Source organism: Triticum urartu, chromosome 4 (genome assembly GCF_003073215.2).
Source record: "Triticum urartu cultivar G1812 chromosome 4, Tu2.1, whole genome shotgun sequence".
Taxonomy (NCBI): domain Eukaryota; kingdom Viridiplantae; phylum Streptophyta; class Magnoliopsida; order Poales; family Poaceae; genus Triticum; species Triticum urartu.
The window spans coordinates 214,720,614-214,746,726 of NC_053025.1; positions in this window are offsets into that span (position 1 = coordinate 214,720,614).

A 26,113-nucleotide genomic window follows, 5' to 3' on the forward strand; every position below is an offset into this window, starting at 1 on the left:
TCACAGCCCCCGTAGCGGAGGGCGATATGGGTAGTGCGCTCGATTTCGAGCGCGGGCAGAGCATTGTTCGTCATGAGCTCTTCCAGGAGGCGATGGGCGCGATGAACCGACTCGGCGAAGAACTTGTGGGTGTCGACGCGTGCCTTGAGACCGAGGGCCTTCGGTTAGTGGAGGAGTGGCACAAGCTAAAAGTGGCCAGCAATCTCAGGCGCCACCAGCGCGAGCTGGATAACGTGAAGGCCGAGGCTTCCCTTGCAACCTCCTGTGAGGCCTGCTCCCGAGCTCTGGAAGAGGCTCATGAAGCTGACCACCGTCACGAGGCCACGGAGAAACGCGCGTGGGAGCTCCAAGCCTGGAGCGTTGTCTTGGATCAGCAGGTGGAGGTGCGCAGTGCTGCCCTTGCGTCATTGAGGGGGTCGCCCGCCGAGGAGGAAGAGATCCGGAAGCGCGAGGAGGTGCTGGCGCTGCAAGCCGTGGAGCGCATCCTTGAACTCGAATGGCTGGAGACGAGCGAGCACCAGGTTGCTCAGGCGGAGGACGACGTCGGCGCGGGCGAGGTCAGGGCCCAGGAGAAGGTCGACCACCTGGTGGATGAGGCTCGTGCGGATCTCGAGAGCAGGCACAACCTGAAGCTGCAGCTCGTGGAAGCTAGGGCCGCTGGTAGGACTGCTGCCGTCAAGTCCAGGTTGTTCGAGGTGGAGCGGCGCGAGGAGGCCACCGCATCAGCCCTGGCCTCGGCGCAGGCTGAGCTGGCTTCCGCCCGTGCCGAGCTGCTCTCTCATCAGCAGCGGGTCACCAACGCCGAGTCCGTCGCGCGGCAGAACAGGGACGAAGTGCTCGAGCGGCGGACGTTGGAGCGTGTGCACGCCCCCATGCTCGAGGACCTCAGGAACAGGGCCAACACCGCCCTGGGCCATATCTGCGATGAGAATGCTCCTCATCCCCATGCAAACGAGTACGCCAGCCACCTCCGCTTCTTTGGGGATGTGGTGACGCGCCTGCAGAACCATTCCGAGAGGGCTCGCCAACTTGTTGAGCAGAGGAGTCGTAGTCTTCTCGGGCGGGCGTTCTCCCGCATCTTCAGCAACATCGGTAACATCGACACCGACTTTGATTTTGACGCCACCATTGCTCCCGTACCGGAAGCCATCCGGGGCGACCTGGCACGTTGGGTTGAAGAAAATATGGATGCGTTGGTTAAGGCCTTCGCTTCCGACGACGGCGGGGTAGTGGTTGTGGCAGACGAAGGCGACGTGGTTGACGACAACGACGCCGACGCCGGTGAAGGTGGGGGCGACGCCGACGATGGCGACAGCGACGCCAGCGGTGCATCTGAAGGTGACGTGGGGGGCGCAGCGAGCGACATATCCGGCTCATCCCTTGTTCCCCTGCCGTTTACCCTGTAAAAACTTGGGCGTGGCCCCAGAAGATTGTGTCGGATCACGGGTTTCGGCAAAGCCCTTAAGGTTTGAACACTGGGGTGCACGCGAAGATTTCTCCCCCTATCTATCCGCATCCTAACTTAGCCTAGATCTCACGAACTAACTTGACGAACTCGCAACACGAAGGACAAAAGATTTATACTGGTTTGGCACACCGTTGTGGTGTAATACCCTACTCCAGTGTGGTGGTAGTAGATTGCCTCTTGGGCTGGGACAAATAGTACAAGGGGAAGAACAGCCTCCTCAGGTTGAGGTGTTCTTGTGCTTGGTGCACTTGTGTGGCTGAGGAAGATCTTGATGATCCCCCTCCTATGGTGGTGGCTAGTTCTAATTATAGAGGCCCTTGTCCTCTCCCCAAATATTGAGTGGGAAGCGAGCCAACAGCGACCAATTTGAAAGGGGATAGCCAATACAAGCTATCCTGACAAAAGATGGTCTTCGCCTACCAAAGGTTCTGGTGGTGACGCCGTCCTGGGCTCCATGGTGACCTCCATCTTGCCATCCTTCTGGGCTTGGTCTCGTTGCACCAATATGGAAACCTTTGCTTGATGCCTCGGTACTCCGTGCATACGCTTGCCCCCTTAGCACCAAAGAGGAAACAAGGACGCTGCGCACGCTGGCGCCCGCTTGGCGCCCGCCTGGTCTCGATCATCATGGCTCACGTGACGAGAACCTCACGAGGTTTGCCCGACCTTGAACTCTCCGCCCCTCACGAGCCAGCCTGGCGAGGCCGCTCCTGAGGAGGTCTTGTGTCATCCGCCTCGTGAAGGTCTTGATTCCTTGTTGATGAAGATGGGTCGTACAGGCCAGCCAGCAAAGCCACACCGTGGGCCGCAGGCAGGCAAGGCTAGGGACCCCCATTCCCAAAATGCCGACAGTAGCCCCCGGGCCCAAGGCATGCTCAGGATTGGCTTCGAGGGAAAGCCAAGGGTCATGTGCGGAGCGCTGCGGGCCCCAATAGCTTGCGGCCTCGTTCGACGCATGGCGGTTGATTGGACATGGGCGTCTCCGCTTCCCCATGCTGCCTTGATACCCGCCTGGCTAAACGTCCACCGTGGTCTACACGGCTATTCTTCCATGGCTTGCGCCATTCTCCTCCAATTCCTCTGCTTCCCCCAGACACTGCTCCTCTTTCCAATCTGACCTTAGCTCTGCTCGCCCCATCGCCATGGTGCCGACGCAAGCGGATAAAGGGAAGAAGCCTCTGTCTTCGGCTAGTGCGCCCCCGGCCGCCGAGCCCGCAGTAGGCCGATCACGGGTGCTCAACGATGAGGCCATGGGCAAGGTGCGTCCCATGCTCGCATCCAACCTCAACGAGTGGGGAGAGACAGTGGCTTGGCCTTCTTCCCGTGCTCGCATTGACCGCACAACCACTGAGGTCCCCTTCTTCATCGATGCCCTCTGGGCTAGCTTGCTCCCTCCTTTCTCCGCCTTCCTCAACGCAGTGCTTTCCCATTATCAGATCCACATGCTACACCTTGATCCCTAATCCGTGACCCTACTTGCCGTCTTTGCCTTCGTTTGCAAGGCCATGGTGGGGATTGCTCCTTCTGTGGCTCTTTTCCGCCAATTTTTCTCGCTGCACCTGATTGATCCTAGGAAGGGCTCCGGGTGCCTGAGCTTTCACGCCGTGGCGGCGGCGGCCGGCGATGGGATTGACTTTGAGCTTCCACCGTCTGATGGGTGTTTGTTGACGCCAGAGTGCTCAGCCCCCAGCTCTCTTCTCCGTCTGAGCCCGCCATTCCTAACTTCGGTTGGTGCCACTGGAGGCTCGCCGATCCATGCCTTGTCCCCGTTTGGCTGAGGTTGAGATGGCTCAAATACCTTGGTGTGACTGCGCCTATGGTGGTGAGGGAGTCCGTCCGGCATTGAATTGCTCCGCTTTAGCGCCAGTCCCGGCCGATGTGGGCCTTGCTCAGCAGCCAGGACCACATGAGACTTCAGGAGTCTAAGCTCCCCCATGAGGCGCAACGAACGGTGTTTGAGGTCCTGATGGGCGTCCTGTTGCCGGATGACTTGCCAAGGAAGAGTTGTGTTTTGTACCGTTGCTCGAACAAGATGTCCTTCGCGAAGCAGATGCCCTCCTTGGACGAGTGGGGGTTGCGCCCAGCTGGCCTCATGGGGCCCCACGAGAACCCCATCATCGTGGTTCCTTTCCTCGACGCTGGCGCAGAGCTCGCTCCTAGTGTTGGTGCAGGGGGCGTACACCGCTGGGGGCCGATAGTGAATGTGCCGAGATGCTGATGCCGCCCAGGGCTCTCGCAGCATCGACCTCGGGGTCTCGTGACTCTTGCCATGGGGCGGCGGTTGAAGGGGCAATGCAACCTATGTCTCCTGCGGCCGGGGCACCTGAGGCCTCGGCAAGTCACTGCGTGGTAGAGCCAACCAGCTCTCCTCAGCCTGGCTCTTCTGAGGCTGCCCTCCGAGCACTTCTCCAGCCATGCCTCGTGTCGGCCTCCATGTCCAGTGCTTCGACCGGATGTGCTGGGACTTAGCAGAACTCCGCAAGAGAAAGGGGTCCCCAAGCTGCGGCACCAGCACCTTCGGGCCGTTGAAACGAAGGAAGTATATCGCCGTTGATGAGTAAGTACCTTATCTTGGTGATCTTCTATGTGCCGCTTTCCTTCCTGACGATTGTCCCCTCAGGGCCCCTTCTGCCAAGGCCGTAAAATCTCCTGAGAAGCAGCTCCCTCTCATCCCGTTGCACCCGCCAATCCCGAGCGCTGCAGGCTCATGCGCGGCCCACAGCGTGGGGTCAACCACTGGAGTTGGCCCATCATTAAGCCGCCTTGAGCTTGCGCCTTCACCGTCCTTCCTTCGCGGCCTTGCTTGGAGCGCACCAAGCGTGCCAAGGGCTCCTCTCCTGGTCACGGTCGGCAGCTGGCTGGCTTTGATCTTGGGGTCCTCTTCAAGCAGCGGGCCCCGTTCAGTTCGGGCCCCTTGCGAGGGCCGGCTGGCGCCTGGGGCCGCGCCAGCCCCCTACAGAGAGGGGGCACACCCCGTCGGGCGTCGCCCACAGCCCCCATAGCGGAGGGAGAGATGGGCCATGCGCTCGAGTTCGAGCACAGGAAGAGCATTGTTCGTCATGAGCTCTTCCAGGAGGCGATGGGCGCGATGAACTGACTCGGTGAAGAACTTGTGGGTGTCGACGCATGCCTTGAGACCGAGGGCCTTCGGTTGGCGGAGGAGTGGCATATGCTAAAAGTGGCCGTCAACCTACGGCGCCACAAGCGCGAGCTGGATAACATGAAGGCCGAGGCTTCCCTTGCAGCCTCCCGTGAGGCCTGCTCCCGAGTCTCTGGAGGAGGCTCGTGAAGCTGACCGCCATCGCGAGGTCCCGAGAAACGCACGTGGGAGCTCCAAGCCTAGAGCGCTGTCTTGGATTAGCAGGTGGAGGCATGCAGGGCTGCCCTTGCGTCGTTGAGGGGGTCGCCCGCCGAGGAGGAAGAGATCCGGAATCGCGAGGAGGTGCTGGCGCAGGAAGCCGTGGAGTGTAGGCTTGAACTCGAATGGTTGGAGATGAGGGAGCGCCAGGTTGCTCAGGTGGAGGACGACGTTGGCGTGCGCGAGGTCAGGTCCCAGGAGGAGGTCGACCACCGGGTGGCCGAGGCTAGCAAGAATCTCGAGAGCAGGTACAACCTGAAGCTGAAGCTCGTGGAAGCCGGGGTCGCTGGTAGGACTGTTGTCCCCAAGTCCAAGTTGTTCGAGGTGGAGCGGTGCGAGGAGGCCACCGCATCAGCCCTGGCCTTGGCATAGGCTGAGCTGGCTTCCGCCCACGCCGAGCTGCCCTCTCTTCAGCAGCGGGTCGCCGATGCCGAGTCCGTCGCATGGTAGAACAGGGACGAAGTGCTCGAGCGGCGTACGTTGGAGCGTGTGCACGCCCCCATGCTCGAGGACCTCAGGAATAGGTCCAACACCGCCCTAGGCCATACCTGTGATGAGAATGCTCCTCATCCCCATGCAAATGACTATGCCAGCCACCTCCGTCTCTTTGGGGATGTGGTGATGCGCCTGCAGAACCGTTTCGAGAGGGCTCGCCAACTTGTTGAGGAGAGGAGTCGCAGTCTACTCGGGCGCGCGTTCTCCCGCGTCTTTAGCCCCCTCCAGAACATCGACCCCGACTTCGATTTTAACATTTCCATTGCACCCGTACCGGAAGCCATCCGGGGTGACCTGGCGTGTTGGGTTGAAGACAATGTGGATGCGCTGGTCAGGGCCTTCGCTTCCGATGACGACGGGGTAGTGGTTGTGGCAGACGAAGGCGACGTGGTTGACGACGGCGATGCTGGCGCCGGTGAAGGTGGGGGCGATGTCGATGATGGCGACAGTGATGCCAGAGGTGCATCTGAAGGTGATGCAGCGAGCGACATATCCGGCTGATCCCTCATTCCCCTACTGTTTACCCTGTAAAAACTTGGGCGTTGCCCCGGAAGACTGTAAGAGCATTTTGAGAGGGGGACCCCCTTATGTAAAAAATCGTAGCTTTCATCCTTCTATGTCAAATTGAATACGTGTCTTCGTGAGCTTACGGATGCCGAGGCAAGGTTGTTGTTGTGGTTTACCTTAGCTTGGACGAGCCCAAAACCGGCCCAAGAGATTGCGGGTTTTGAGAAGCTCCTGAGGAGTTCGATGACACGCCCGAGGGGGCCGTGTGATAAGCAAGCGCCAGCCACGGCTTGGCGCATGCGTGGCTCGTGTGCTTCATGCCGAGCACGGCTCGCGAGTGGGGAGCGACTGGCACGTACTCCGAAATAAGGCAAGGACTAGACTGTGACAAATAGCTCAAACGAGAAAAGGCATCCCCCGCACACATCAAATAAAATTCAACTTCAACTTAAATCCAAATCCAGGAGGCAGGGTTACAGAAAAGAGATCCAAAGCAAATGGCCGCGTCCGGCGCCTAGTCTAGTCTTCTATGTCTTCTCACCAGCGCAAAGCTATGTACTGCCACTGGGCGTGGGAGGGAGCCCCCGAGGCCCGAGGGCAGCTCTCCTAAGGCTCCAGGGCGTGTACAGCCGCACTCATTATTACGTGAGAGTGTCACGAGCGGAATAGCCTCCTTAGGTTGAGGTGTTCTTGTGCATGGTGCACTTGTGTGGCTGAGGATGATCTTGATTATCCCCCTCCTATGGTGGCGGCTAGTTCTATTTATAGAGGCCCTCGTCCTCTCCCCAAATATTGAGCGGGAAGGGAGCCAACCACGGCCAATTTGAAAGGGGATAGCCAGTACAAGCTATCCTAACAAAAGGTGGTCTTCGCCTGCCAAAGGTTCTGGTGGTGACACCGTCCTAGGCTCCATGGTGACCTTCGTCTTGTCATTGTTCTGGTCTTGGTCTCGTTGCACAAATATGGAAACCTTTGCTTGATGCCTCGGTACTCTGTGCCTGTGCTTGCCCCCTTAGCACCAAAGAGAAAACAAGGACGCTACGTGCGCTGGCGCCCGTCTCGAGCCTGCCTGGTCTCGATCGTCATGGCTCACGTCACAAGAAGCTCGCGAGGTTTACCCGACCTTGAACTCTCTGCCCCTCATGAGCCAGCCTGGCGAGGCTGCTACTGAGGAGGTCTTGTGTCATCCACCTCGCGAGGCATGGACCCTCGCGAGGGTCTTGATTGCTTGTTGATGAAGATGGGTCATACAAGCTTGCCAGCAAAGCCACGCCGTGGGCCGCAGGCAGGCAAGTCTGGGGACCCCCATTCCTAGAACGTCGATAGATTGTAAGAGCATTTTGAGAGTGGGAGCCCCTCATGTAAACAATTGTAGCTTTTATCCTTTTGTGTCAAATTGAATACGCGTCTTCATGAGCTTAAGCATGCCGGGGCAAGGTTGCTGTTGCGGTTTACGTTAGCTTGGACGAGCCCAAAACCGGCCCAAGAGATTGCAGGTTTTTTAGAAGCTCCTGAGGAGTTCGACAACACGCCCGAGTGGGCCGTGTGCTAAGAAAGCACCAGCCACGGCTTGGCGCATGCGTGGCTCGTGTGCTTCGTGCCCAGCCCGGCTCGCAAGGGGCCCATGAGGGGGGTGCGACTAGCGCAAACTCCGAAATAAGGCAAGCACTTGACTGCGAGAAATAGCTCGAACGAGAAAAGGAATCCCCCCCCCCCCCCCCCCGCGTGCATCAAATAAAATTCAACTTCAACTTATATCCAAATCCAGAAGGCAGGGTTACAGAAAAGAGATCCAAAGCAAATGGCAGCGTCCGGTGCCTAGTCTAGTCTACGACGTCTTCTCACTAGTGCGGAGCTAAGTGCTGCCACTTGGAGTGGGAGGGAGCCCCCGAGGACCGAGGGCGGCTCTCCTGAGGCTCCTGGGCGTGCACAACCCCAATCATTATTACGTGAGAGTGTCACGGGTGGCGATCTTCATAGCTGTGAGCCTTACTTCATATCGCCTAACGAGGGCCCCGTGTTGCGCCACCCCCTACCACCGTTGGGATGACCGGAAACCAGGACGGCCCAGCGAGGGTAGAGGGGACGCCAGCGGCGCCCTCGGCGACCACGACTCCTCTACTTGGGGAAAGGTCACCGTCGCCACCCTGGCAGAGGGCCTACCTCTGGGCATTGCCTTGCTCCGTGTGACACGGGGAGGGGCCTTGCTCCTGGCCCTTCCACGCAGCCCCCAGTGGGTCTCTCCTGTCGGCGCGGGCATTGCCTTGCCGGAACCATCATTTGGTGCCGTGACCTGGTTCACCTGTGACTCATGGTTAGCGTAAGCTTGCCCCTGAGGGATTAATGGTACCCTGTATCTGTTGTCGACGGCGCGGCCGGCGGGGCTCTCTAGTGGCTCCTGGAAGGTTCAGCTCGTAACGCCTCCTCCTCCCATCCTGGCACGAGGAACGAGCCGGGGTCGTCCTCCGGCGTGTACTCCTGATCCATCATGCAGGCCACGTAGGCCTCCGAGGCAGCTGCCCCGAAGACCTTGCCGAAGTGCCCCATGCTCCATGTCGCTTGGCCCGTCACGCTGTCCTGAGGGTGGCGGGGTGGTGCCGATGAGGCCGTGTGTGAGGACGCTCGTTCCCGCGCGCATCCGAGGTGGCTCGGATGCGAGGGGACGCCGTCCGTCGTGGACCGCGCTGATGTCGACGAAGCCCCCGGTGGCACTTGGGGTTACGCGGGAGTGGCGAGGCCCGCCGTTGGATCCTGCCGCTTCCTGGGGCGTGAGCTGGTAGCAGAAAGGCGGTGCTCCTGCGGCCGCCGCGTCCAGGAGCTCGGCGGCACATTCCAGCAGTGCATCTCGGCCGCTATCGATCAGACGGCACCGCAGCAGCTCCCGTGCCACTGTGAGCGCGTCCCGCATGTTCGCCCACTCCCTCCTGGCGTGCGTTACCATTGCTGCGGCGTGGCTGGCGGCCCTTGCAGCGGCTCGTGTCTGTCAGGGGGTAATAGCAGAGGGTGAGTGGCCGCGCCGCCCACGCCCCATGGTGTTTGGGGCGCACGCCGCCAGTGACACGGGGTTGAGGTCTTCCTGGGCAGGTGGCAATGCCTCGGCGGGCCAGGCTGCCCATCGGTCGTCGTCAGCCCTCGGGTAGCCGGACATCGGAACCACGGAGCGTCGGTGGATCGTCTGGTGGGGATGAAGCTCCCGTGCACCCCTACCCGACGCGCGAAATGTTGGATCATGGGTTCCGGAAAAACCCTTAAGGTTCGAACAATGGGGTGCGTGTGAAGATCTCCCCCCTATCGATCTACATCCTAACTTAGCCTAGATCTCACGAACTATTTCCACGAACTCGTTACACAAAGGACACAAGATTTATACTGGTTTGGTCCACCGTTGTGGTGTAATACCCTCCTCTAGTGTGGTGGTGGTGGATTGCCTCTTGGGCCGAGGATGGAGAATACAAGGGGAAGAACAACCTCCTGAGGTTGAGGTGTTCTTGTGCTTGGTGCACTTGTGTGGCTGAGGATGAACTTGATCCTTGCGTCCTCCCGCCTATGGTGGTGGCTAGTCCTATTTATAGAGGCCCTGGTCCTCTCCCCAAATATTGAGTGAGAAGGGAGCCAACAACGGCCAATTTGAAAGGGGACAACTAGTACAAGCTATCCTGACAAAAGGTGGTCTTCGCCTACCAAAGGTTCTGGTGGTGACGCCGTCCTAGGCTCCATGGTGACCTCCGTCTTGCCGTCCGTCTGGTCTTCGTCTCGTTGCACCAATATGGAAACCTTTGCTTGATGCCTCGGTATTCCGTGCCTGCGCTTGCCCCCTTAGCACCAAAGAAGAAATAAGAACGCTGCACACGCTAGCGGCCGCCTGGTCTCGATCATTATGGCTCACGTCACGAGAACCTCGCGAGGTTTGCCCGACCTTGAACTCTCCGCCCCTCACGAGCCAGCCTGGCGAGGCCGCTCCTGAGAAGGTCTTGTGTCGTCCGCCTCACGAGGCTTGGCCCCTCGGGAGGGTCTTGATTCCATGTTGATGAACATGGGCCGTAGAGGCCTGCCAACAAAGCCACGCCGTGGGCCGCAGGAAGGCAAGTCTGGGGACCCCCGTTCCCAGAATGTCGACAAAGCCGGATACCCATCTCCGAGAAGAGACCTTTCATCCTCCGAACATAGAACCAGGCATTGAGCCTAAAAATTCCCAGGACACTCCGGAACCTGGGCCGGTAACCTCAGAAAACTTTCAAATTCCGGATTCCACAGTGTGTCGGGGCTCGGATTTAAGCCCACCCACCCACCACGAGTAATAATATCCAAGAAATTCTGCTCCCCCGGACATATGCGAGTTAATGTATGTACGACAGTAACCTCAAGAAACAGTCCATCACTTTTGGGCTAGATTCCTACTTGTTAAAAACAAGATTAAAGATTGTTGCGATAACGATGCAGTTTCAGTTTTTTGCCACAATTGTATGGACAAGGGGATCCTCAATGGCCTCAACCGACGCCAGATACTGCACTTTGCAGATTTGGAACACATAGTACAGGAGTACTACGCAGTGGAAATCGCCTGGAAAGCCCAGACAGCTCGGTGGGAACCACCAACCTTTAAGCTACGCACTGGTCGGGCAAAAAGGATGCACCGTCATAGGGCACCTGATCATCACTCAATGGACAAGAAAATCAAGCCCTTAACGGGACATAGAACTGTCCTTGATGAATGGCTCGATAAGCCTTCTCAGATACACACAATGCCTAAATCCGAACCAACACATTGCCTTCGGGCATGTTGGATAATCCAGCAGGTGGCTAAGAGCGGTGAGTCCATCCTCACCAACAATACCCCAGAGAAGTACTCCCCGGAGGATATCAATCTCAAAGTGCTTACGGTCTTTGGGACGTTTTATTCAAACAATCGATGCGAAAGGGCACTCCGCAACCTTGCAGAAGTCAACCAAGTAGCCGCAATCAATCCTAAGAACGACATGGTGATAACCTTCAACGCTACTGACGAACCACGGGCCCGATCAGTCCGAGCACCAGCCGCTCTAGTTCTAAACCCAATAGTGGACGGCTTTCGGCTGACTAAAGTGCTCATGGACGGTGGTAGCGGATTAAACCTCATCTATGAGGACACGCTCGATAAAATGCAAATGGACAAGAGCCGCATCGAGTAGAGCAACACAACCTTTTGAGGCATTATTCCCAGTCGAGAAGCGCGATGTTCGGGAAAAATTAAACTTGATGTGGTATTAGGCACGCCTGAGAAATATAGGTCCGAAGAGTTAATCTTCCAGGTGGCACCTTTCAACAGCGGATATCATGCCCTGTTGGGATGAGATGCATTCACATACTTTCAAGCTATACCTCATTACGGGTACATGAAGCTCAAAATTCCCGGGCCCAACGGATTTATCACTATCACTAGTGATCCAGACGTAGCACTCCGTGCCGAAAACAAAACCGCATCCCTAGACCTCGAGGCACTATCCAAGGCCCTTGCAACTGAGGAGCTCACCGCTCTATGCTCCATAGTGGATAGAGATGAGGTAATTTTTGATAAGGCCTAAATCCACTTCTTTCGAGCCAGCAGACGAAATAGTCAAATTCCAAGTCCACCCGACGGATCCTAATAAAACAGCAGCCATTGGTGCACAACTGGATCCGACGGTCGATGCCGCTCTAAGAGCATTCATGCACAAGAATTGGGACATCTTTGCCAGGAATCCCACGCAGACTGGCCGAACATAGCCTCAACATAATAAAGGGGTTCAAGCCAGTCAAGCAGATGCTGCGGCGATTTTCCGAACCCAAGCGACAAGCTATGGGGGAAGAGCTAGCCAAACTACTTGAAGCCGGGTTTATTCGAGAGATAAAACACCCGGATTGGCTACCAAACCTGGTCATGGTGCCAAAGAAGGACAAATCCTAGCACCTCTGTGTTGATTTTAAAGACCTCAGTAAATCTTGCCCTAAGGTACCCTTCCCACTGCCCCGCATTGACCAGATCATTGATGCAACCGCAGGACACGATTCATTATGCTTCCTTGATGAATACTCTGGATACCATCAAATTAAGTTGAAGGAATCCGATCAGGCCGCAACGACATTCATTACCCCGTACGGACCTTTCTACTTCAACACTATGCCTTTCAGACTCAAAAATGCCGGCGCCACCTACCAACGCATGATTCAAACATGCCTAGAAAACAAATTGGCAAGATGGTGGAGGCATACGTAGATGATGTAGTCATCAAAACTAAACATGTCGAATCATTGGTGGACGACTTACGTCTTACATTCGACAACCTTCGAACATATGACATATGGCTCAATCCGGAAAAATGCGTTTTTGGTGTTCCGGCCGGAAAGCTGCTCGGGTTCATTGTTTCCAGTAAAAGAATTGAAGCAAACCCGACCAAAATCTGAGCCTTGTCACAGTTGCCAATTACAACAGACCTAAAGCAGGTCCAAAAACTAGTTGGGTGCGTGGCAACCTTGAGCCGCTTTATCTCTAGATTGGGAGAGAAGGTGCTGCTGCTATATCGCCTGCTTTGATGTACCGAACACATTGAGTTGACGGATGCGGCAACAGCCGGGTTGGAAGAAATAAAAACTTTGCTAGCAAACAACCCAATCCTTGCCACGCCTAACATCGGCGAACCCATGCTACTGTACATATCTGCAACTCACCAAGTGGTGAGCGCAGCACTCGTCATTGAACGAGAGGAAGAGGGACATAAATTCCCACTCCGAAAACCCGTATACTACATATCGGTGGTCCTCACACCATGTAAAGACCGGTACCCGGACTATCAAAAGATAGCATATGCGGTTTTCATGGCATTTCGAAAGCTGCGACACTACTTTCAAGAGTGTTCGATCATGGTGTCCTCCGAGGTTCCACTCAATGATATCATTAACAACCGAGATGCCACCGCCCGCATCGCAAAATGGGCCATCGAGCTCCTACCATTCGAAATAACATACAAACCAAGCCGGGCTATTAAATCTCATGTGTTGGCCGATTTCGTCGCCGAATGGACATAAGCCAAACTACCTAAAGAGTACGACAGATACTCCAACTAGGTGATGTACTTTGACGGCTCTAAAATGTTAGCCAGATTGGGGGCAGGTGTCATCCTAACATCCCCCACAGGGGACACAGTCCGTTACCTATTACAAATCATGTACATGGACTCCAATAACGCAGTCGAATACGAGGCACTACTGCATGGTCTCCGGATGGCCGTTTCTCTGGTCATACAATGCCTCGAGGTGCGCGGGGATTCAAACCTCGCAATATCCCAAATAAACAGAAAATTTGATGCAAAAGATCCAAACATGGCAGCTTACTGCAATGCCGTGCTCAAAATATCAGCTCGGTTTGAGGGGCTCGAGTTTCATCACGTGGCTCGAGATAGTAACCAAGCAGCGGACATCCTTGCTCGAATGGGCGCTAAACGTGACCCTGTACCGCCTAACACCTTCGTGGAAAGGCTCTTTAATCCATCCGTGGTATGGTAGGAGAAGAGCGGAAATACCAGTTCGGCGCCGATCACACCCCCGGATGCCGAACACGATTCGGGAATCATCGAGGGCTTGGGCACAGAACTAACGACTTTCTCCCGTGTAATCATGGTGGTAATCGCCCCATGGACCGAACCCTTCCTGGCCTACCTTAATAGGCTGGAGCTCCCTGAGGACCAGAATGAGGCCCATTGCATCGTCCGACTTTCGAAAGCCTACAAGGTTCATGAAGGAGAGATCTAGAAGAAAAGCATTACCGAAGTCCTTCAAAGTTGTATCTCCGAAGAGTAGGGACGGCATCTCTTGGCCGATATACATGCTGGTCTTGGCGGCCATCACGCCGTAGCTCGGGCCCTTGTAAGCAAGGCCTTCCATACAAGTTTCTTTTGGCCCAGGGTCTGAGCAGACGCTCAGGACCTTATACAACGTTGTGTCGGATACCGGCTTTTTTCCAATCAAAGCCATATGCTGCCCACTGCCCTACGAACAATCCCCATTACTTGGCCTTTCACAGTGTGGGGGCTGGACATGGTCGGACCCCTTAAAGGGGGAAGCCATAAGAAAAATATTTGCTGGTCATGGTAGATAAATTCACTAAGTGGATAGAGGCCAAACCAGTTAAAACGGCTGAAGCTGGACCGGTGATAGACTTCATATCCGGTGTCATACACTATTATGGTGTCCCACACAACATTATTACTGACAATGGCTTGAACTTTACAGCCGACGAGGTGAAAAATTGGTGTGCTAATCTAGGTATTAAACTCGATTATGCCTCCGTGTACCACCCCCAAACAGACGGTCAAGTTGAATGGGCCAATGGCCTGATAATTAGCGGAATCAAACCCAGACTAGTGCGATCCTTAAAGGAGTCGGATAAACACTAGGTTGAGGAGCTCGACTCTGTACTCTGGGGGCTGCGGACCACACCCAATCGCACGACCAGCTACACACCGTTCTTCATGGTGTACGGCGCAGAGGCTATCCTACCATGCGATATTATTCATGACTCACCTCAAGTGCGCATGTACGAGGAGAGAGAGGCCGAGCTCGATCGGCAAGATGACTTAGATGACCTGGAGGAGGAGCGCAATGTCACAAAAGCCCGTTCTGCATTCTACCAACAACAAGCTTGAAGATACCAAAGCAAAGAAGTGCGGGCTAAGACTTATAACATCGGTGAACTCGATCTACGCCTACCAGAGAAGAAAAAGGACAAGCTCAAGCCCAAATGGGAGGGTGTAGGATCGAAGTATGTCTAGAGGGGGGTGATTAGACTACTTGACCAAATAAAAACTTAACCTTTTCCCAATTTTAGTTCTTGGCAGATTTTAGCTAATTTAGGACAAGTCAAGCAATCATCACATAATTCAAGCAAGCATGCAAAGAGTATATAGGCAGCGGAAAGTAAAGCATGCAACTTGCAAGAATGTAAAGGGAAGGGTTTGGAGAAGTCAAACGCAATTGGAGACACGGATGTTTTTCCCGTGGTTCGGATAGGTGGTGCTATCCTACATCCACGTTGATGGAGACTTCAACCCATGAAGGGTAACGGTTGCGCGAGTCCACACAGGGCTCCACCCAAGGGTAACGGTTGCGCGAGTCCACACAGGGCTCCACCCACGAAGGGTCCACGAAGAAGCAACCACCCACAGAGGGTCCAGGAAGAAGCAACCTTGTGTATCCCACCATGGCCATCGCCCACACAGGACTTGCCTCACTAGCGGTAGATCTTCACGAAGTAGGCGATCTCCTTGCCCTTACAAACTCCTTGGTTCAACTCCACAATCTTGTCGGAGGCTCCCAAGTGACACCTAGCCAATCTAGGAGACACCACTCTCCAAGAAGTAACAAATGGTGTGTAGGTAATGAACTCCTTGCTCTTGTGCTTCAAATGATAGTCTCCCCAACACTCAACTCTCTCTCATAGGATTTGGATTTAGTGGAAAGAAGATTTGAGTGGAAAGCAACTTGGGAAGGCTAGAGATCAAGATTCATATGGTAGGAATGGAATATCTTGGTCTCAACACATGAGTAGGTGGTTCTCTCTCAGAACATATGAGTTGGAATGGTGTATGTGTTCTGATGGCTCTCTCTCCGAATGAAGTGGAGGTGGAAGGGTATATATAGCCTCCACACAAAATCCAACCGTTACACACAGTTTTCCAATCTCGGTGGGACCGAATCAACAAACTCGGTCGGACCGAAAATGTAAACCTAGTGACCGTTAGAGATTTTCGGTGGGACTGACATGCAACTCGGTAGGACCGATATGGTTAGGGTTTGGGCATAACGTAATCTCGATGAGACCGATTACACAAACTCGGTGAGACCGAATTTGGTAATTAGCTAAACAGAGAGTTGGTCAGGCAAACTCGGTGGGACCGATTTGCTCTTTCGGTGAGACGGAGTGGAACTCGGTGAGACCGAAAAGTTACAAAGGGGAAACACTGAGTTTACATTGCAATCTCGGTGGGACCGATTCGCTCTTTCGGTGAGACCGAAAAGTTACGAAAGGGAAACAGAGAGTTTGCGACCCCATCTCGGTGAGACCGATATCCCTATCGGTAGGACCGAATTGCTAGGGTTTGGCAGTGGCTAATGACAAGTGAAACTCGGTGGCGCCGGATAGGAAGAATCGGTAGGACCGAGTTTGGCTTAGGGTTTAGGTCATATGTGGATACGGGAAAGTAGTTGAGGGTTTTGGAGCATATCACTAAGCACATGAAGCAAGAGGCTCATTAAGAAACACCTCATCCCTCCTTGATAGTATTGGCTTTTCCTAAAGACTCAATGTGATCTTGGATCACTAAAATATAAAATGAAGAGTCTTGAGCTTTTGAGCTTGAGCCAATCCTTTGTCCTTAGCATTTTGAGGGTTCCACTTTCACATCCATGCCATGCCAATCATTGAGCTTTCCTGAAATAATCATCTTGGAATAGCATTAGCTCGATGAGCTATATGTTGTTATGAATTACCAAAACCACCTAGGGATAGTTGCACTTTCAATCTCCCCCTTTTTGCCAATTGATGACAACATATAGATCAAAGCTTCGACAAATGATAATAAGCATGAAATATATCGTCGCTTTGAGAAGTATGTGATAAGTAAGAGCTCCCCCTAAATTTGTGCATATTTAAAATTTGCTTTGGACTGCAAATGCACAAGGAGTTAGAGTCATGGGTTACTCTTCCATGTCACATACATCTTGGTGGAGCGCTTAAAATGATAAGAATGAAATACATGCACTCATCACCAAAAAAGTGAATGATCACATAAGATAGATAATACAATAGCATTAAGCAAACATTAAGTGTAGCTTATGATCAAACACATGATCATCAATGTCTCACAAATAATGACGTAGTATCTCAAGCACTCAAAAGCAAACAAGTTCGAAAACCCACCAAATAAAGCAAGAGAGAAAAGCAACACTCTCTCTCTCTCGAAGCCTATAATCTATACATCTTCTCCCCCTTTGGCAACAAGTTACCAAAAAGTTCCTAGAAAATGCATAGTGCTAGATCGATGCCCAGGCTTGATCTTCTGGTGGTGGTGGAGTCCGGATCACTCCAAGGACGAAGGCTTCGGTAGACGCTGAAGTAGACGCTGGAGTTGGAGCTGAAGTAGATGCTGGAGCTGGTGGAACTGAGGCTGTGGCTGGTGTTGAGGTGGTGGCTCTTGTGTCAGCAACTGGCACGGCAGACGACCTCGGACCTCTTGGCACTCTGGCAAAGGCATGAGTGGTAGTCCTGCCTCTCCTCTCCTGCATGTCCTCCTGGAGCTGCTCCACTGCAGACTGAACTTCTGTTACTTTGACATCCAAGTCATAGAACTTCTGTTCCATGATTCTCTCTAGGCTCTGCTAATTCTGAGTGAGGGTGGCCAGACTTTGCTCAATCCTCAGCGTGGATGCAATCAAGTAACCAAGCTGCTCTTGTTTAGTCTTCAAGAAATATTCAGATGCCTCCTCTTGAGTTGGCATCTTGGCAGCTTTCTCCTTCCTTGCCTTCTCCTTCTTTGCGTATGCTTGGGCAGATGATGGCTCATTCTCAGTCATGACCACTTGGTTGTCCTCGAAATCTGGACGGATGGGCAGGTGTTCCTTGTCCAATAGATATATGCCCGTGCCCATCTTGGAGTTGATGAGCTCCTGAATCTAAGGGGCATATCCGCAACTCCTCTTCTGGTCTGCTGCAGTCCTCTTGATTGTTTCCACTATGAGGCTCATCACTTTGAAATTCTGGGGCACATCAAACACATGTAGCAAGTTGATAGCATGGCCTCTGATCATCTTGTGATCACCTAACTTGGGCAATAAGGTGTGCCTCAAGATCCAATTGATAGTCGGGAGCCCTGACATAAGGTAATGTACTGAGCCAAACTTGAAGGTATTAAGTGCTTCATTTGGGATCTCCTTGTACATATTTGACATTGAGTTGTGGTCCATCTTCTTCTTAGCATAGATATCCAAGTCATCATCTTGCTCCTCTGGGGCATTAATGATCTGTGCCCACTCAACAACTGTGGATTGGTACCTTGTACCCTCAGACATCCATGTGATCCTCCCATCTGGATAAAAGTGTGCCGTGGAGTAGAACTGCATGATAAGCTCCTCATTCCACTTTGTGAGCTTCTGCCCAACAAAGTCAGCTACTCCACAAGCTATGAAGCTGTCTTGCACTCCAGGATAGTGCTCCTCATTGTCCTTGATGTACTGCCGGTCAACCCATCTCATATCACAGACTATTGGCTTCTTATCAAGAAAAACAGTCTCATAGAAATCTTGCTGCTCCTTGGTGTGAAATCTGTAGTCCAAAGCAGTCCTCCTCCTTGAAGCATACGGATCTGCTTCTCTCCACTTCCTCTGCCCTGAATCTCTCCTCGGCTTCATATCCTCAGCCACAGGATGAGCATCGTTGTGGTCTGGGATCTTGGGCTTTAGCTTCCTTAGGACATTCTCTTCCTCTTCTTCAGCAACAGTCTCAGGCACTGGGGCCTTGTTCTTTTCAGCAGCTGGGATGCTCCTTGTATTCCTCTTGGGCTTTGGCTTTGGAGCTGGCTTGGCCTTGGAAGCAGCTCCCCCTGATTTTATGGCATCTCCCATTAGCTTGGGTGCCTTGGGTGCTGGTGCAGCTACTTCTTCTTCTTCTTCCTCTTCCATGATGGAAGGTTTGCCAAGCACTCTAGCCACAGTCTTCTTCACCCTTTCCTTTCTTTTCTTGCTCTCAGCTGCAACTGGCTCTATGGGCTTCTCAGTTGACATTCTGGCCTTTGACATTGGTTGCCTGCCTGCTGGCCTTTTGATTTTTAGGCCTGGCTTAGTGCCTTGAGCTGGCTCAACTCTCTTGGAAGTGGCCTCTTCCTCTGCCACATAGTCTTCATCTTCGGAATCTGAAGTCCTCTTCTTCCTCTGTCTCGTGGCAGCCTTTGGCAAGTTGCTAGGGGTGCTCCTGCTGCCTTCATCAGAAGAACTGGAGGGACTAGTGCCCTCACTCATCACCACTTGCTGTTCTGACACATTCTGGCTATCACTTTGATCAGACATGCTGCAAACTCTGACTGCTGACCCTGTGAACAGATTATAGATGAGGTAGAAAGGATGAGCATCACAAAATGCAGAGATTTTTGCAAAAGAATGATCCAAAAACTTGGTTTTAGTTTCCCACTGAAATCATCTCGGATCTACCGATTTTCAAACTCGGTGATACCGAAGCAGTTTTGGAACCTAAACTAGTGAACTCGGTAGGACCGAGCCACAGTTCGGTGGCACCGAGACTGCTAGGGTTTCACAGAGTTCCAAAATCGGTCACACCGATAAGTAATTCTCGGTCAAACCGAGTCTCACTTGTGCAATGGCATAAGCCAAATCGGTGGGACCGAGTTTTTCAACTCGGTGGGTCCGAGATGGTTTCGGCGGAAACCTAACCCTAAAATTTTCGAATCAAAGCTAATCTACGGGCGCATTGACTGGATAGGCATGTTTCAATCGTGGCAAGAATCATGAAGAACACAATGTGCTAGGAATTGGACGGGGAATAGCACTGTGATCAAGTCCATACCCTAGTTCGGCGGAGACTTGCTACGGCGGCAACGGAGGGGCAGAATTCCCATTGACGACGACGGAGACCAGCGACTGGAGGCTGCTGGCGGCGAGAAGACGATCCGGAGACCACGAGGGCAGAGCAGGCTATCGCACAGGCGAAGGGGTTCGGAGAAATTTCCAAATTTTGCCCGTGACTATATATAGCCCGACCCTGTCGGTGTGACCGAGTGGAAAAACTCGGTGGCACCGAGATTCATAACTGCGTGCAGTTACTGAAACTCGGTGTGACCGAAATGTTCAAATCGGTTGCATCGAAATCGAAAACCTAGATCAACTTAATGATCTTGGTAGGACCGAAAGTGGAGTATCGGTCAGACCGAGAATCATAAAGAGGTTTTGGAAGTTTAAGTCTATGACGAATCGGGGACTCCGAGCGCTCCTCACGCAGAGTGGTTCGAATCTGACTTGATCAAATTTTGTGATGCAGCATGAATAGAATTTGAGACGAGAAAAGCATAGATAGCTAGAGGAGGTTCTTAGGCATTCTTGTCCATCCACTTGGCAGAAGAAGATAAAACCAAACAATCAAAACAACAAGTGGATGTCCTCGAATGAGTAAAATATGCAACCAGCATGCTCACACAATAAGATGGCAAATGAAATATGTGGCAAGGCATGCACAACCAATTCTAGCATCTACCAAGCAATTTGCGATGACTAGGTCATCTATATATGAGTATATTGACTTAGGAGTCAAGTGAGAGCACTTGATCATAGGTCATACTCATCGTTTAAGCTCAAGTGGGGTTACCACTTTTACATAAAGCATTGTTGTGTTCACATCTTTAGAGTTTCTTTAGCTCAAGTCTTAGAGTAAAGCTCCCCCTAGATGTGATATCCACCCTAAGAGGGATGAACTAACCTTGGGTTTTGTCGATGATGACTTCATGTAGATATTGAAGATGTGGATGCTCAATGTTGATGTAGATCTCTTGGAGCTATCCATTTGAGTGAATTGCACTTTCAATACCTACATGGGTTAGTCCCACAAGGAACAAACAAGGATATCCATAGACATAGAGTGATGCACACAAAGGATGGTGTCCATGAAAAATTTTAGGTTACCTTGTCCCTTGTCTTACCGACAAGAGGATTTGTGACTCCTTGAACTAGTGCAAGATGTGGAAGTTGATTGCAATTGTCCTTGCCAAAATTATAAGAGTGAACTATGTTGGCGGAGTCACCCTCAAGAACTTTCTAGTTCTTCTTCTTTTGGATCCACATCATCTTGATGGGAATCCTTGGAGTTGTAGTCATACTTGATGAAGTGGAACTTGATGTAGTCTTGGGAATCCACTTGACTAAGGTCTTTGGAGCTTCTTCAAATGCGTCAATTTCCTCTTGAAGCTTGTCTGCCTTTTTGCTTGTAGTCTTGTGGTGGAAGATCATCTTGAGCTTGTGTCCCCTTGAAAGAAGTATCATACTTCTCTTGTTGAGGAATAAACTTTGTCTTGGGGTATTGATCTTCTTCCCACTCAACTCCATTGGCATTGAACTTTCGTTCAAAACCAACACCTTGATTCTTCCGGTGCATTCCTTGCTTTTGCACAATTTCCTCGAATTGCTTACTCCCGGCAAGGCTTTTGTACACTCCTTTCTCTATAATTCCCTTCAATAAGCTATTTTCTTGCTCAAGTGTAACTTGGCTAAGAGAATCATTAGTGGAATCAAGAGAACTACTAGAAGCTACAATGTTGGATTTAGCATGATCATTGTTACTGCTAGAGGAAGAATCTTTCTTGTTCTTGTTACTAGACTTGACTTGAGGCATGTAAGTGGATAAGAGTAAATGCTTGGAAATGTAAGAAGAGCTTTTCTTGCGGAGATCATCATTGATTGCTTTTAAGAACTCATGCTCTTGCTCAAGATTGAGCTTTTCAAAGCATAATTTCTCATGAGCTCTTAAAAGTTCTCGATGATCTTCGAAGATAGTTTCATGAGCTAACTTAAGAGTGTTTAGTTCTTGAGTTAGAGCCTCAATCTTCTCCTTATCATAGTCATTCGTTTTATCTTGATTAGCATGTTTAATTGACGTTTCATCATAGTATTCATCACTAGAGTTGTCAACAAGCAAATCATCACCTAACAAGTCATCTTCATCACTATTGAAATCAACATACTCGGGGTGTGTTACCTTAGGACCTTTGTCCATGAAGCATCTTCCAATTCCTTCATTTGGTGAGTCAAATATGTCGTAGGAGTTGGTTGACACAAGTGCTAGACCGGCAACACCTTCATCTTGAGTATCTTCGGAGTCGAAGTGATAACTTCTCTCGGAGTGGCTGTCGGAGTCGGAGCCGGATACCCATTCACCAACATGAGCTTGATGTCTTCGTCTTGTGTAGCTCCTTGATGATTTTCCTTCCTTTCCGAATCCTTGATTCTCCGTGAGTATCTTCGTTTATAACGATCATCTCTACTCCTTCTCTCTCTTGGTGGTGATTCTTTGCTTCTTCTTCTTGGAGAATCTTCTCTTCTCTTGTAGGGAGCCGTACACTCATTGGAATAGTGTCCGGGTCTTCCACAATTGTAGCAGTTTTGCTCTCAACTAGAAGATCTTTTGTCATTGTAGGACCTTGACTTGAAGCTTCTATCTTTGCTTCTACTCTTGTAGAACTTGTTGAAGTTCTTCACCATTAAGCTCAATTCTTCATTGAAGTCTTGTTTCTCACTTGATGATGTAGGGGTTTCACATGAGGCTTTATAGGCACCACTTGATTTGTTGTGAAGTTCCTCTTTATCCTTAAGTGACATCTCATGAGCAACAATTCTTCCAATCACCTCCGTTGGCTTGAGATCTTTGTAATTGGGCATCATTTGGATCAATGTGCACACGGTATCATATTTTCCATCCAAGGCTCTTAGAATCTTCTTGATGATGAATCTGTCGGTCATCTCTTCACTTCCTAAGCCGGCAATCTCATTTGTGATGAGAGCAAGCCTAGAGTACATTTCAGCGACACCTTCACCATCCTTCATCTTGAACTTGTCAAGTTGGCTTTGAAGCACATCCAACTTGGATTCCTTGACGGAGTTGGTACCTTCGTGCATATCAATCAAAGTGTCCCAAATTTCCTTGCAAAGAGTATATAGGCAGCGGAAAGTAAAGCATGCAACTTGCAAGAATGTAAAGGGAAGGGTTTGGAGAAGTCAAACGCAATTGGAGACACGGATGTTTTTCCCGTGGTTCGGATAGGTGGTGCTATCCTACATCCACATTGATGGAGACTTCAACCCACGAAGGGTAACAGTTGTGCGAGTCCACACAGGCCTCCACCCAAGGGTAACGGTTGCGCAAGTCCACACAGGGCTCCACCCACGAAGGGTCCACGAAGAAGCAACCACCCACAGAGGGTCGACGAAGAAGCAACCTTGTCTATCCCACCATGGCCATCGCCCACGCAGGACTTGCCTCACTAGTGGTAGATCTTCACGAAGTAGGCGATCTCCTTGCCCTTACAAACTCCTTGGTTCAACTCCACAATCTTGTCGGAGGCTCCCAAGTGACACCTAGCCAATCTAGGAGACACCACTCTCCAAGAAGTAACAAATGGTGTGTAGGTAATGAACTCCTTGCTCTTGTGCTTCAAATGATAGTCTCCCCAACACTCAACTCTCTCTCATAGGATTTGGATTTAGTGGAAAGAAGATTTGAGTGGAAAGCAACTTGGGAAGGCTAGAGATCAAGATTCATATGGTAGGAATGGAATATCTTGGTCTCAACACATGAGTAGGTGGTTCTCTCTCAGAACATATGAGTTGGAATGGTGTATGTGTTCCGATGGCTCTCTCTCTCTCCGAATGAAGAGGAGGTGGAGGGGTATATATAGCCTCCACACAAAATCCAACCGTTACACAAAGTTTTCCAATCTCGGTGGGACCAAATCAACAAACTCGGTCGGACCGAAAATGTAAACCTAGTGACCGTTAGAGATTTTCGGTGGGACTGACATGCAACTCGGTAGGACCGATATGGTTAGGGTTTGGGCATAACGTAATCTCGGTGAGACCGATTACACAAACTCGGTGAGACCGAATTTGGTAATTAGCTAACCAGAGAGTTGGTCAGGCAAACTCGGTGGGACCGATTTGCTCTTTCGGTGAGACCGAGTGGAACTCGGTGAGACCGAAAAGTTACAAAGGGGAAACACTGAATTTACATTGCAATCTCGGTGGGACCGATTCGCTCTTTCGGTGAGACCGTAAAGTTACGAAAGGGAAACAGAGAGTTTGCGACCCCATCTCGGTGAGACCTATATCCCTTCCGGTAGGACCGAATTGCTAGGGTTTGGCAGTGGCTAATGACAAGTGAAACTCGGTGGCGCCGGATAGGAAGAATCGGTAGGACCGAGTTTGGCTTAGGGTTTAGGTCATATGTGGATATGGGAAAGTAGTTGAGGGTTTTGGAGCATATCACTAAGCACATGAAGCAAGAGGCTCATTAAGCAACACCTCATCCCTCCTTGAGAGTATTGGCTTTTCCTAAAGACTCAATGTGATCTTGGATCACTAAAATATAAAATGAAGAGTCTTGAGCTTTTGAGCTTGAGCCAATCCTTTGTCCTTAGCATTTTGAGGGTTCCACTTTCACATCCATGCCATGCCAATCATTGAGCTTTCCTGAAATAATCATCTTGGAAAAGCATTAGCTCAATGAGCTATATGTTGTTATGAATTACCAAAACCACCTAGGGATAGTTGCACTTTCAGAGGGTCTCTTGATTATAGATGAAGTTCTCACTAGAGGAGCCTATCGCTTTCGCGATGCATCGGACAATCGCTTAGAGCCGAACCCATGGAACCCTGCCAGACTCTGAAGATTCTACGCCTAAGTCCTGACACATTGTTCGTTACCTTTTTCTCCTTTTTCACTTTTTCCCTTTTTCTTTTCGTTCCTTTTACGACTTCTATCGTGTGTGTTGTTTGCTCATATAAAGCTCACCATATATATGTGTGTTGTTTGCTCATATACGTCCTGTCTTCGCCATTATATGTACCTCTATGACTTAAGTTTTTGCCAAGCTGGGTCACCTGGCTCCTGTGCTTATGCCCTATGTTCCCACTCGTTCGGCTAGGGCATAAAGGGAGCACCTCGGCGACTGTTACAACCGGGTCATCCGGAGATATACCTCAGACAGTTGAAGCCGAAAGCTAGCATTCTTAAGGGAATAATTGGTCAGTGGACAAAAGATGAAATCCCTTCATAGCAATATGAAAATCCCAAAATATAAAGTGTCACGGCCTTGGAAGTTGGTTGTAAATAGTTGCATAATCATGCATGCATCATGTTGCAATTCAAATGAATTTGAAATGGGGGATGATCAAACCCTAGCACCAAGTCAAATCAAACAGGTTCAACCTAAAAATATTTTCAATGAACCCAAAATTGCCTTCATTAATGTTTGATAATTTTGGCAAGGGTTTTGATCCAAACCAAAAATATTGAACATTTTTAGGGAATTATATGGGCTTTCATTTAATTTACTAGTGTATTTGAGTTGGAGCAAATAAATCCTATAAATATTTTATTGCTCCAATAATTCTGAGACTTTTTGTGGAGCTCTGGGATAAACCAATTTGCATCCAAAAATATTTCCAGAAGCTGCAAAATAATTTGGTCAGCAAACCAAATTCAAAACATAAGGAGAAAATAGAAAAATTAAATAAAAAAAGAAGGGGATAACTTACATGGACGTACCAGGCACCCCATCAGCCGGCCTTGCACTATGCAGCCCACCGGGCCCAACTCCTGCTAGCCCAGCCACCAGGCCCCTCTACCGTCATCAACCTCCTGCCAGTGGGCAGGAGGGCGTGTGGCCGCCGTGCGCGCACACGCGCGCGCCACCTCCTGCTTGGTTGGCCCCTCCCCGACCCCCTTGGACGACGCCACACACCTCCCTGCCTCCCTCTCCCCCTCCATGCTCACTTTCTCCTCCCCTGGTTCTCTTCCTCCCCCATGGCTGTCGCTGCCGTCACCATCCGCTGCGGCCACAACCACCCCCTCTCTCCCCTGAAGTGCCTAGAAGCTCCGGCTTGCCGCCCTCTTCATCTTCACCAAGCTACGCAACCGCGGGCATGCTGCAACGGCGGCTACGTCGTCGTCTTCAACCTCGGTACCCGCCGCTCGCCATCACCGATTCGCCGCCTTCATCACATCCCCGAGCCCACTGAGCCGCTCTACGTCTTCCCTGTGAGCTAACGCTTCGTCCCCTTCTCTTTCTACCGCCGTTTGTGCGCCCTAGCTAGCTCCACCGCCGAGCCCGAGGGCTCATCACCGCCGGCCATGTCACCGCCGTCGCTGCAGCCACTGAAACTTGCGCCTGAGCGTTGCCCCGTGCTCAGAACGCTCCCAGGAGCCGAGCGTACCCACCCGTTCAATCTGCCGTGCCCCTAGCGCCAAACCGAACATGCCCGAACTCTGGCCGCCGCCTAGCTCCTCGCCGCCGCCTACTCCGGCCATACCATCCTCCGGCGTCCGCCCTTCTGGATGCACCGCACTCACCGCTGCCATTAGACGCAAACGGCGAGGCAAATGGTCGCCCGTAGCTCAATCCCACAATGTCTCCGTCGTCGGTTTTGGTCACCACCGGCCGAACTCCGGCGATGTCGGCGTGGCCCATGACTAGTCACTAATGACCCTGCTAATTAACCCCCTG